The sequence below is a fragment of the Pantherophis guttatus genome, chromosome 1 (assembly GCF_059756535.1).
Source record: "Pantherophis guttatus breed Tessera chromosome 1, ASM5975653v1, whole genome shotgun sequence".
Taxonomy (NCBI): domain Eukaryota; kingdom Metazoa; phylum Chordata; class Lepidosauria; order Squamata; family Colubridae; genus Pantherophis; species Pantherophis guttatus.
This window is the reverse complement of record NC_142063.1, coordinates 121428260-121442522: the sequence shown is the minus strand read 5'-3', so window position 1 is coordinate 121442522 and position 14263 is coordinate 121428260.

The following is a 14263-nucleotide window of genomic DNA, read 5'->3' as shown; positions in this document are numbered from 1 at the left end:
TAAAATAAAAGAATTGGAAATCAAAGAGAACTTCTCAACCAGTGTGGGATTTACATGCAAATTAGTAACAACAGGGAGAAAATCATGAGAACAACTGTCTTAAGCTTCAGACCTTCTGCCCTCCAAGTCTGCCTTCCACTTGGGAGATGCACAAAATCTGAAGCAGATCTTTCCTCCATATCACATGCCAAGGACTGGATAGGTCCATTAAAGATAAATGTTTCGGTTATTTTGACTGGCTCATACTAAATATCCATTACTGAAAAGCTTCATATCCCATTACAGATTCCCAGAATCATTTTGTCACCCTGCGTCACTGCAGTTTTTTTTTTAAAAAAACATCAACTATACTAATAGTTATAGTCTGTATTTTGGTACACCAGCTGCTAAATGTTAGTGCTGCTTGCATTGCATTCTCATTTTCTTATAACCTTATTAACTAAGCTACCAGGTTGATGTGGCTGCATTCCATAGAGGAAAAACATCTCCAGAATCCCATTCTACTCTCTATGACTTCTCTCCCCAGCAGTGCCACCCCACCCTCAGGACCTGGCTGTATCCCCAAATCACAGCAGGGTTGGCAGCTGCTTGGCAGCTTGAGAGGTGAATCCAATCCGGCATGGCTTTGATAGCCTTCTGTCTACGTCTACATTATTTCCCAAACACATAGCAGAGTCCAGAATCTCAGGCTGTTGCAATGCAGTTGTCCTGTCTGGGAAATGCTGACGTTAAATGGAGACTAGAATCATTCAATCATTTCAATGTCCAGAAAATATTTTTTTAAAAGAAGATTCTTTCACCATGTTGGGCACGAGATACCCTTCTCTAACCTGTTACCTTCCATATGTATTAGACTGGGGAAGTTGCAATTTTACACATCTGGAGCACAGGAATTGGAGAAGCTGGTATACATCTCATAAAGTGAGGTGAGCAACATTTTTGGCCAAGAGCTTCACATAACAGTCCAAAGAGCTAAAGTCTACAATGCTGTGGAACACTAGTAGGCTGTGAAACAAAGCTTGAGAACTATTGCTCTACAACATGAACATTTACGTTTCATATAAACAACTAACTCAATGATTAACTTAGCTTTAGGCAAGTCCATGCTCCACAGAAGTGTGAAATATGAAGCAAGGGCATGTCTAGGGTGCATAGCTGTGATGCAAACAAATCACTTGGCTATGTGTCCAATGCATCATTTAGTTGTGTTAATTAAATGGCTTCAGATAACCCACTTTTCTCTAGGCTTTAGCCTGTTACACAGAAAGACACACACACACACACCAGAGCTAGTCAAACAATGGGGACAAGTGAGCTGAGTACCTTACATGTCTCACCTAAGATGTTTGTGAAAAGGTTAATACAATTTTAAAAAATAGGAAACCCTCAAACCAAAAAAGTTATAATCTGAATAGAGAATCATGCTATTCTTGAAGCTGTTTGTCTCTGTCATTAGAAAATCTGCAGAGTTCCAAGGATTTTACATATTTGCCTTGGCACATGTGATACCTCTTAACTTTAGGTATCTCTTCCTTCCTTCCTTCCTTCCTCACCCAGTCATAAGTGCAAGGATTGGTTGTAAGTACGATGTAACGTACGATGTAAAAAAGATGTGGAGACTCTAGAAAGAGTGCAGAGAAGAGTAACAAAGATGATTAGGGTACTAAAGGCTAAAAGATACGAAGAACGGTTGCAGGAACTGGGTATGTCTAGCTTAATGAAAAGAAGGACTAGGGGCGACATGATAGCAGTGTTCCAATATCTCAGGAGCTGCCACAAAGAAAAGGGAGTCAAGCTATTCTCCAAAGCACCTGAGGGTAGGACAAGAAGCAATGAGTGGAAACTAATCAAGGAGAGAAGCAACTTAGAACTAAGGAGAAATTTCCTGAGTTAGAACAATTTATCAGTGGAACAACTTGCCTCCAGGAGTTGTGAATGCTCCAACACTGGAAGTTTTTAAGAAGATGTTGGATAACCATTTGTCTGAAGTGGGTGTAGGGTTTCCTGCCTAAGCAGGGGGTTCGACTAGAAGACCTCCAAGGTCCCTTCCAACTCTGCTATTCTATTCTATTCTATTCTATTCTATTCTATTCTATTCTATTCTATTCTATTCTATTCTATTCTATTCTATTCTATTCTATTCTATTCTATTGTCACTTTTTTTCAGTGTCACTGTAACTTCAAATGGTTGCTAAATGAATAAATTGAGAACTACCTGAATACGTTAAGTTGGAGATGTTACACTTTCTGCCCTAGAGAGCCTTCAGAGACATCTATGTGGTAGCTTTTGGATAAGATGGTCCTGCATACAACATATTTGGTTATCCACTGTGTGTTGTACCAAAGAAGACAAGTGTAGACTTTCCACTTGGTATAATCCACAAATACAGCTTTTTATTGTTAAATTAAACCTCATATCAAGCAACTTATATGATAGAGTTATCTGAAGTGCTTCAAATATATATATTTTAAGGCTATGTCTTCCAAAGCCTTATGCAAACAAGAATATGGTAAGTTACAAGATGAAATAGCCATGGTAGCAAGCTTGCAGAGTGTGCTGCATAATTACTTTGATTGTATGTAAATCAATTACAAATTTAGCTGATGGTCATTCAGATGAAATCTGCCCCTCCCCCCACCCCGACTGCCAAATTCATTTTGATCACTGGAAAATGGTATATTCAGTATATTTTGGTATATGAATGTTTTATAATTGGGTTTGAATATTAATATTTAAGTTACAATGTGAATATTTTTGCATGTGGCTATCATATCTGCTGCTTTACCTTATGTACCAACTCAGCTGATATTTGACTATAACATTTGAAAGCCCTGAAATAGGATACCAAATTCCCAAAAAGCTATGTGTACATGTATTATATACATGAACCAAATCTTCATATACATTGTAAAGAGGGAAGTGGACAGCTCCTGGCAGGAAAGACCTAATATAATGCTTTATATATGATTCAGTGAAGGATCATAATCATGGAGGTGTAGTGCATAAAACATATGTAAAATGTCCCAAATTCTCTGATGTAATCTGGTCAAAAGAAGCCGAAGATTTGAAATGCCTCTGTTAGCGAGTCAGACCTTTTTAAAATAGACAACTTTAAACTAAAAGCCCAAATACTGTATGTTCACCTGGCATCAAGCAAATTTCTATATTCACTCTGGGCAAAATAAATTCTGTTTCATGCTATCCCAAACTATTCTTAAAACCTGTTTTCTCAAAGAAAAGATTGGTAGTATTTTTCTCAGAAAGGGTTTTTCTCAGAAAGGATAGGGATGAAGCTCCTTAAAGTATACCATCAGGACTCTTTTTAACAGAATAACAGAATTGGAAGGGACCTTGGAGGTCTTCTTGTCCAACCTCCTGCTCAAGCTGGAGACCCTATAGTATACTGATGGCTAACCTTTTGCCGTTGAGTGCGGGGGGTCGCACACACACATGCCCACACCTATAATTCAATGTGCCCTGCCCCCCCATGCAACCTCCCCCCACTCCCTCACTTTTGGCATGCGATGGTGGGCCCGGTAGGCCCATTTTTTGTCCTCCCCAGGCTCCAGAGGCTTTTCCACCCTCCCCAGAGGCCCACTGGAGGCCAGAAACAGCCCATTTCCCAACTTCTGGTGGGCACAGAAGGCCCAAAAATTGGCCAGCGCGCACATGCGCACTGGAGCTGAGCTAGGGCAACACTCGCATGCCCACAGATATGGCTCCACGTGCCACCTGTGGCATGCATGCCATAGGTTCATGATCACGGCTATAGTATATAGGGCTATACTGTTCCAGACAACTGGATATTCTGTCTTAAAAAAAAAAACCTCTAGTGATTGAGAACCCACAGCTTCTGAAGGCAAGCCATTCCACTAGCTAATTATTCTCACTGTTAGAAAATTTCTCCTTGATTAGTTTTCATCCATTGTTTCTTGTCTTGCCTTCTGGTGCTTTGGAAAATAGGCTAACCCCTCCTCTTTGTAGGAGCCCTTAAAATATTGGAACACTGCTATCATGTCACCCCTAGCCCTTCTTTTCACTAGACTGGACAAACTCAATTCTTGCAACTGTTCTTCATATGTTTTAGCCTCCAGCCCCGTAATCATCTTTTTGTCTCTTTAGTCTTCTCAAGCTTATATGCCCACAAGTGGCCAAGTACTGCAATTCTTTGCTGGCATTTTCATCTAGTTTCAGATTTCCAGCCAATAGCATCTGGTGTATCACATTATCCCAGTGGATGTACTAGCCAAACAATAGGAAAGCAAAAGAGCCAAGTCTGCTGTTTCATTTAATGTGCTCACAGGGTGAATGGGATAAGAAGGAGAGAGGATGAGTGATCAGAAGGTAGTGAAAATAAATACTGCCCATTTTACTGGGAGAAAGATACAATCCCAACAATATTTGATTGGGAACTTAAACTTGGAGAATATTCAGCAATGGCAAAGCTAACATTCAGAGAAGTTTAACCAGATTTAAGCAAGAATGGCAGCATCGGCGTGTATTATCACAGGCTGGCTTCTAAGGGGACTGATGCTTATCGTAGGATAAGTTTGGGTAGGTAAAAAACTATGTTCTGTAACTTTAACTGCTACAAGATGACTAATTGACTGTGCTAAGCAGACATAAAAGAAGGCAGGAAGTTCATTCACTTCTGCTCCTGCTATTAGAAGGTTGAACTGCTGAAAGGAACTGTGTCTGTGTTACTGAAGAGAAATGGAATTGTAAGCAAACTATGTGTTTGTGTTGAACCGTGATTATTTGAAGAAGTGTTATCTTTGTTTTGAGAAGCCAAGTTTGTTTTTTATACTACAAGTAAAGACTGTTTATTTTTCTTTAAACGTTCAGAGTCTGTGAGTATCTGTGTGTTTTGCTAAGCAACTTATCTATTTGATGTCTGGTCCGTTGCACCACTTTGCAGAGGGCAGTTTTACCCTCAACAGGGATCCAAATGTCTACTAAATCAGCAGATGTATAAAAAGATGGAAATTAGAATGCTGACATCCTAAATTGTATTCAATATTGGTAGATTACTTCTTCAGTGCTTTATGTCCAATATTCTGTTATCAGTAATAACAGTGTCAATCTTCAAATTAATACCATATAAATATCATTGCATTAAACAACATAATACATTAAGGTTTACAAAAACATAATAATAAAAAGTGGGAATCAAGTTTTCACCATTTTTATTTGGCATTCAGAGTGGAAAGTTTCTTCTGTATTTCCCTAGTAAACCTGGAATCCAACAGAGAGCATAACATCAACTTTGTATGTTTGGCTAAGAATTGTTTAGAATAGATTATTATGGAGTTCTTTTCTTTGTAACCAAGTAAGTACTCCCTCTCCATTCCCACCTGTTACAGTTTTTCATGCAAGGGATGATAGAAACCATCAAATCTGCTGTTATTTTTAAAATTTAAGTATCTAAATCTTATTCCCAACCTTGAAACATATAATTAACAGCTTTGGACCATGAAAAAGAAGTATATAGAGACCAAATTGGACATATCCTTCACTTTCCTGTGACCTTTTAAATAGTTCTTGCTCAAAGAATTTATACTGGGATGAAGTGGTGATATTTGGGAGACCAATTCTGGGAGACCAAAGGAACAAACAGATATCTTAGTGTAGTAGTTAAGGCATCAGACTAGAATCTGAGAGACTAAATTCTAGTTCTCACCTTTGGCATTAAGCCCGCTGGGTAATCTTGGGCTAGGTATCTTATTTCAGTTTTAAGAAAGAGGTAATGTCAAGCCACTTCTGAAAAACATTGCCAAAAATACAGCAGGACCATGGCTTGTTGGTCAGGTGGGCGTGGCCAAGTCGATGTCACTTCGTTGCCCTTTTTTAACCTACAAAACACAACACAACTGGCTCATCCACAATGTAAAAGCAGCTGTGCTAGACCCAAAATGGCCCCTACAACAAGCAGGAACCTCACACAGCCACAAAATCCAAAAAACCAACTTTCACACTTTACACACACAAAATTCTACATACAGCTTTGTGAGATTTTGTCTGTTTGTATAGTTAGAGTGAAACACTACAGAAACACACAAAATCTCAGAAAACTGCACAAATATTATTTTATTTTATTTTTATTTTTATATAAAAGCAGCTAAATTTAAAACTTCCTAAACTTTAAATGGCTAGGTCTAAAAAAGAACAGCTAAAAAAAAAACACAATTAACTATTTTTTTTAAAGCTCCCAAAGGGGAAAAAAAACTTGCAGGCAGGCAGGCAGGCAGGCAGAAAGAGCTGCTCACTGATGAGCCTGATTGCAGGCGGGGAGATTCAGTTGCTTGCTGATGCAATCAATTGCAGGGATTATAGCAAGCGAAGCAAGGCAGGCATGCGAAGGTAAGCAAGCTGGAGGCTGGGGGGGGGGGAGGGATTTTTGCTACCGGTTCTCCAAACTGCCATCGCCATCGGACCGAGCCAGTCTGAACCGGGAGCATTTCACCCCTGGATAGAAGGGGAACTCATCAAATTTGCAGACAATACCAAGCTGGGGGGAATTGCCAACATTTTGAAAAATTCAGAAGGATCTTGACAGACTTCAGCATTTGGCCCTATCCAAAAAGACGCAGTCCAATGCTGAGAAAAGTAAGGTCCTGCACTTAGGCAGAAAAAACCAAATGCATAGTACAAAATAAGTGGCATCTGGATCAACAGTAGTAACTCTGAAAGGGATCTAGGTGTTTTGGTGGAATACCACTTAAGTATGAGTCAGCAGTATGTGGAAGCTGCCAAAAATGCTAACACAGTTCTAAACTGCATCAACAGAGGGATAGCGTCAAGGCCATGGGAAATGATCTATAGTGAGACCACACTTGGAATACTGCATCCAGTTCTGGTCACCGTGATTCAAAAAGGATGCTGAGGTCCTAGAGAGAGTATAGAGAAGAGCAACAAAGATGATAAGGGGTCTTGAGGTTAAATCACATGCTGAACGGCTAAGAGAACTAGATATGTTTAACTCAACGAAGAGAAGGTTTGGGGGAAATATGATAGTAGTCTCCCGATACGTGAAGGGCTATCACAGGGAAGAGGCCTTGATTTAGTCTCCGTAGTTCCTGAGGGCAGGACAAGAAGCAATAGGTGGAAGCTCATCAGAGGGAAATTCAGCCTGGAAATAAGGAGGAATTTCTTGACAGCAAGAACAATTGATCAGTGGAACAGCCTGCCTCCTAGAGTTATGAGTGCTTCATCACTGGAGGTTTTCAAGAAAATATTGGGATGGTACAAGAATTCCTGCCTTGGGCAATGAGTTGGATTAGAAGACCTCCAAGATCCCTTCCAGCCCTATGATTCTACGATTCTATGGTTTTCTAAAATACTTGTAAACCAACTTTCTTGTAAAAATTAGAACGTTTCTACAAAACTAAGTGGCAATAAATGGATGAGTGGAGCAGCTTAACATATATAATAAACAGGAATGATAACTGTAACATGATGACCACATTGTGCATGGCAAGGCTCTTCAGTATCATGGCCTCTATTACCTTTTAGTTGTGAACGGTTTCCACATCACTAGTTGAGTGGAAATGGCAACCCCCGGTTATCAGGATGTAGTATGATGTTGGATGTTTTCTTTTTTCAGGAATTCCCATTGACTGCTCAGAAAGCAACCAACCCAATAAATAAGAAGGCATCTAGCAAATAAGACTTCTTCTCGGGTGTGATGTTCCAAAGAAGGAGGGAAAACATTCCCAGGAGAGGGGGAAAGACAGGACAGAGCACAGACTAGAACTGGATCATGGGAAGAGTAAGAGATTTAGGATAGCCATTCCCTAGAATCTTCCAGGCTATGTCCGTTAAGGTGAGAGTAATAAGGGTTTAGTCTGGCAAAATTCTGTCAATTGGATCTAAGCAAATAAAGAATTGAACTTTAGCTGGATTTTTCTATGTCATTCTTGGGCTGGTCCTGACATCAGGAGAGATCTGCTTTCAGGCCCAGTAGTGTCTTATGTCAGGCTTGGAGTCTGAAGTATTTGTTTCTTGTTCTACTGCCATTGGATCTCTAGAGCTTTCCCCCATTCTGCTGTAATGAATAAGGGCAGAAGAAAACAGACTGCTCCATCAGCTTGAGAGAGATTGATCACCATTTACATCACACAACTGATCAGTGCCAGGACAGACTGAAGAGAAATTAAGTAAGGATTTCTCAAGCCAAATTACATTTGTAAACCAAAGTAAAGGGCGGGAGAGATCAGGTAACCCTGTTCCAAACACTGCCTTATTAGACAGGCACAAATAGGAAAGCAGGCAACAAAAACAGCTCACAGCAGAACTTGTAAGAACAAACCTCCCTTCTTCCTACATCACAAGCAATTTGCATACTGGTGATACGGGCCAGGAGAGAGAGTGTTTTGTGCTCATTGAAAGTGCCTTTCATGGTAAAAGATGGGCACCTACATTTAAATAGTACAGCACATCCAGACCATACACCTGCGTTTTCCAACCTGATATTATTCAGCTCTGGGGCACTTACGACCTTCAAAATTCATAACAATCATAAAAATTACAGGAAATCCAGTGAAGCCCACAGCTATCATGCTTGGGCTGCAAAACTTCCAACCGGCATTGAATGGCAGCAAAGAGACACAAATAATAAACTCTGCTGCTACCTGATGGTCATCTTGATTTTTGCAACTCACTTGCAGTAACCCCAATATCATCTGGTTGAAAGGCAATAGCTTGGAGAAGACTGTGGAAAATGATGCTCAGGCTATTTCTCTGTCTGGCAATCAGCCTTGAGAATCTGAGAATTAGAAATGACTTGAGGTTCCATACAGCTGAAACAATTGTTTCCAGGAATCTAGGCCAATCTTAGCCTCCTGTAACACATTATTTATGTAAGGGGGTGTTGGGTAGAAAATGATGTGGAATTGCATCTGCAGCTTTGCTTAGACAACATGTCACTTTTTCCAGTAATAGACTCAACGTTCATAAATTTGCACTGATACCTGAAGTGGGGAAATGGACTTGAATAGATGTCTCCACGCGAAGGCTTCCTGGATCCCCCAGCAAACTATGGAGACGAGTATGACACATTTCAATGCCTTTTTCTAGCAAATGGGTGCTCTGATTCAAGCACTTCACCAGACAAAACAAAAATTGAAATAAAAACAAACCAAAACCTCCTATAATAGCTACTGAACGTCTGCCTGGTAAGACACTGCCTTCCTTTGGCTCAAAAGTCTTTCAACTCTACCGTCACGTAACAGGTTAACTAGAAAGAATGGAGATTGGACTCAAATAAGATGAGAAAGGCCTAATTTGAAATATCTAGGCTACCCGAGATTGTCAGTTTGGTTTTCCATTAATTTTACAGTTATCTCATCTGAAATGCATTCTGCCCTATTTTTCTGCATCAGTTTGCAATTTTAAGCTGTCATATACATTTTCTTGATGCAGGATCATTATTTATAATCATTTTTTTGCGTGCAGTTTTTAACTGTATGGCTCGCCCGTCCCTTCTCCTTTCTTATTCTGCCAATTTCCTTGCAAAATTCCAAGAAGAATATTGTCTTCCAATTTTGCATTCTTTTTGTTCATTAATTGTTTCCTTTTAGCACAATTGGGTTCCTTTGGGGAATTCAGCTTTCAATTTAATAAGGGATTGCCACGAACTCCTTTCCCCACTTTAAAATTGTTGCCTATCTCTGTAATTCTCTCCTTTTCCTGCATGGATTATGAAAGGACGTAGAGTGGACATCATTAGAATTAAGGTAAGGTAAGGCACCTTCATCCACTTTTTGTGGGAACCTTCAGCACAGAAATATACACTGTTGGTTTTTTGTACACCACAGAAGCAATCAAGATCACCCAAGTCCCCCCTCCCTCGGGTTGCATTTTAGCCCTGTTCCCCTTCATTAAAGTAAATATGATTACAGTTCAGGGATTGGGTTTTTTTTTATGTGCAAAAGTACATGCATGGAAAGCCACACACTGAGATAATTCCCATATTCATCAAGTCCTCAAGTCCAAGATGCATCACCATTCCTACTACTGATGAACAGCCCCCCCCCCCAACTCCACCCTTCCTGGTTATCCATTGAATAGAGAGTGGTGTATTAGTTTGATCTGTAGATAGAGCATATCCAGTGACTCATAACCATCCAAGGGAAGTTATCTCCGGATTCGGTACATCCCTAACAGCTGAACAAGCAGGGAAACTATGAAGCCACTGTAATTGGCACATGGGAGAGCATTTTAAGATGCATTCACCAGATGAAGTGTTTTCCTTCTGGGAGGAGGTACGAAGAGAGCTGCTTGTTTTCTGGCAGGAGACACAGAAGAAACAGCCACTGAACAGGGCTCCTGCCCTCCACCCACCAAGAGAGATGTCAACACTGGTTATCTAAGCAGCACATTCTTTTCCACAACAGCAGAGAAAGCAATGGATTGTCTTCTTAAAAAAGCAACGTGGAGGCCACAAAAGATGCATTGTTTCCAAATGAATTGATTGAGGGAGGAGCTGGGTGGTTTAGAGGTAGGGGGCTGAATTTATGCCATCATTTTGTCTAATTACTCCTGATGTTTTCAGTGTTGTCATGTGGCCTACTACAAAGGCAACTGCCAGCTTATGTCCCTGAAAGCAGACTAAACTGTTATGCTTTCAAGGCCATGAGGTTTGGCTTTGTTTTGTCCTTGTTCACCCGCCTGCCTGTCTTTGTGTCTTCCAAAGTACACACAACAAATGATTCCACAAAGGTTCTCAAACAGCTCCAGACTGGCAATATGGCTTCTCTTCACACAGGCAATCTAGAAGCTGGAAGTTTGAGGTAGGATGCTTAATTGGACAGGCACATTTGCAGAAATGCAAAATCTATGCTGAAAGCAATCCTCATCTGAAATAATTTCAGCCTGACTCATAGATTTCCATATGCAAATTCCACTTTTAAATAGGTAGCAAAGATCTACTTGTAAATCTGCTAAAAGGTCCAGGAAATAATGTAAAAAAAAAATTTCTTCCGTGGGGCTCATGAAGCAGAATACCGTATTTTCCGGCGTATAAGACGACTTTTTAACACATGGAAATCTTCTCAAAAGTCGGGGGTCGTTTTATATGCTGGTATAAGCCTACGATATCTACCTTGACAGACTGACAGAGGCGGTAAGAGCGGCTACTACCATCTCTAGTCATTGCCAGAGAGCCTGGCTCTCCAGAGGAACAGCCGCCAGTGCTCAAAGGGGATAAGCCCGCTCCCTGTGTTGTCTTTGGGCAGCTTTAAGGGAAAGGCGGTAACCATCCCGCCAGTGAAACATAACCTCTGAGGCTGTACTAGTGCGCACGTGTAACCGCTACATAATCAGTAAACAGCCAGCCCAGCAGGCTGTTTACAAGGGAAACCCCCCCCCTTGCGTGACTGCTATGGCACCGTTGCTGTCATCAAATTGTCTCCTGTAACCAGGCAGACCAGCCCGAAAGGGGCGCTCCTGCTGCAACTGCCATTATTCCCTGGGGCTATAGCCGCTAAGGGGAAGCCGAGTAGCTCGAAGAGCTGTCTTACCGGGGGTGCCCTGGCACTTGAAATTGGTGCCCACGCCATTTTTTAAATTATTATTTTTTTACTTTGTCCCCGTCAACACAAGGCAGACAGTCACCCAGGAAGCCCCCCTGTTGTGGGTGCCATGAAGTTGGGTGCCCCCTCTCGCAGGCCCATGCTGTCAATTCCACTGTTACTCTGATGCAAGGCAGACTGGCTGCAAGGGGTAGTCTTATACGGCGAGTATAGCCCAAACCCTATATTTTAACAGGAAAAGTAGGGAGTTGTCTTATACGCCCAGTCATCTTATACGCCGGAAAATACGGTACTTAAGTCCCTCTTTGGCCTCAAATCTATACAAAGCTCTAAAGAATGCATCTAATGTACAATGTTGTACCAAAACCTCACAACTGAGAGGTTGTAGGTTTCAGTGGAAGCCCACTTATGGTGGCAGAAATGAGATGTGCTATTAGTGCGAGAATTCTGCCAGATAGACTCCGCTACTAAAATATACTTTTCAGAATTGATTTGCTGATGCAGAAAAATGGATGAAAGATCAAAGCCAGGAAAGGGTGGGACAACCTAGAAGAAAAAAACTTTCTTAAGCCTTATACAGCTCCAGAACATGGCCATACGAATGCTGAAAGCACGGTTTCCTAGTATCTTGCTCTTGTTGCAATATACTGGTCAATTATGTTTGGAAGAAAGAACATAGCTCTGACTACTGATGGAGAGTCTGCCCATACTGCCAAGACAGTGCAAAGGAAAGGTATATTTCAGATCCCAATCATATACACCTTTCCAATGGTTTTCTGGAGGGAGGGCAACTAACAACACACAGGTGATGACATCAGTATAGAAATGACATAACATGTAATTGCATAAAATGGGATTACATCATTACATCATTTGTATAAAACTGTCATGTTGTACGGATCATCATTTCGACATCACAGTTTATTATAGATCCATGTGATTATTTCCCCAGATCTCCCAGTACATAACAGTAAACTCTATACAAGAAGGTAATTCAAATAATAGACCACATGCCTATGTCCCTTGTGCTAGGAAAACTCAGAACTAGAGATAGGAATTCTGATGAAGGAAAAAAGGAAAAAAGAGCACTTTGCACATACATCCACTTTTTACAATATCTCTAGGGATTTGAGCCCATTGCTCATACTAGGGATAGTAGAGAAATTTGATAAATTTGCCTTTAAATGCAACATCTAATTTCATTTCTGCAGCTACTCAAAAACTGAAACTTAATTAATGCTTGAAATTCATTGTTCTCCACATTTTGCAGCGTAGTTCATAAAAAATGTACTTTATGGAAAATCTTGTATAAAAGTGCATTTTTTTCAAGAACATAATCTTATGTTAGAGAAAACTGTTTTCAGAAACTATAGATACTAGATTAAATTGCAAAGGAAAATGCATAAATATTCACAACAATGTATATTTGTTAGTGCAAACTTTTAATAAAAAGTGTCTGACAACTTGATACTTGCAAAAATGAGAAATGAATCCCAGATTTTTGCACCCCTGGCTCATTCCCCCCCCCCCACACACACACTTAAAAGCACCCAACACTAAATAATTGACTGTAATGGAGGGCAAGGAGAGGGCAATCTTACTACAAAGTGGAAGTATGTTCTACCATTTTTGTGAGTTTTTAAAAGTAGCCATTATAAAACAACAAATACCCACTCAGTTCCTGGTTCCTGTTTTAATTCTTGGACCTGATACAGAAGTGATTGGTCATTGTTACTTCCATGAGTTTTGACATTCCAATCTAGTCTAATCCCTAGGATTACCTGGTGATCTTCTATCGAAATACTAATCAGATCTCATTAACATTTTAAGATCAGCCAAGGTTAGCTTGGTACTGCCATTTGCAAAGGGTTCCATCAGTACCAGGCTAGAAAATGGGAGACCCATGAGTTCTAGTCCCAGTTTAGCCATGAAAGACAGCAGGGATGGGCACTCTCCCTGAGCCCAAAGCACCTCACAGGATTGTCACTGTGAGGAAAATAAGAGGAAGAAATTGTGTTTAACATCTTGAGTTTTTTGTAAAAAGGCACAATACAAATAGATAAATAAAAAAATAAAATAAAAAGACAAGTTTTCCCATCCTATTTTTAATTTAAATTTTCCCACAATAGAGGTGCGGTTGTGATTCATTATTGGTGAGCAGAGGAGAAAATGCCCGGAGGAATTTGAATCAACCATTCTGTGAGAACTGGGGAAATTTTGTTTGAAGAGCTGGGGCCCCATCTGATTCTTGGTATTCAGAATTCTATCAGAATTTTTCAGAATTCTTTTTTTCTTATTGGCCAAGTGTGATTGGACACACAAGGAGTTTGTCTTTGGTGTATATACTCTCAGTCTACATAAGGAGAATAAAATACATTCATCAAGAATAAAAAGATACAACACTTAGTGACAGTCAAGGTTACTAATAAGCTGTCAAATCGTACTAGGAAACAAGTAAAAACAATATAAATTGAAAGTTACAAGCAACATGGTTATAGTAATAAGTGGGAAGAGATAAATACTAGTAAGGAAGAGAATAATAATAATACAGTCTTAGTAAATTATTTGACAGTGTTGTGGGAATTAGTTGTTAAGCAGATGGTGTCAAGATGATGGCATTCGGGAAAAAACTGTCCTTGTGTCTAGTTGTTCTGGTGTATACTGCTCTATAGCATTGTTTTGAGGGTAGGAGTTGAAACAGTTTATGTCCAGGATGTGAGGGGTCTGTAGA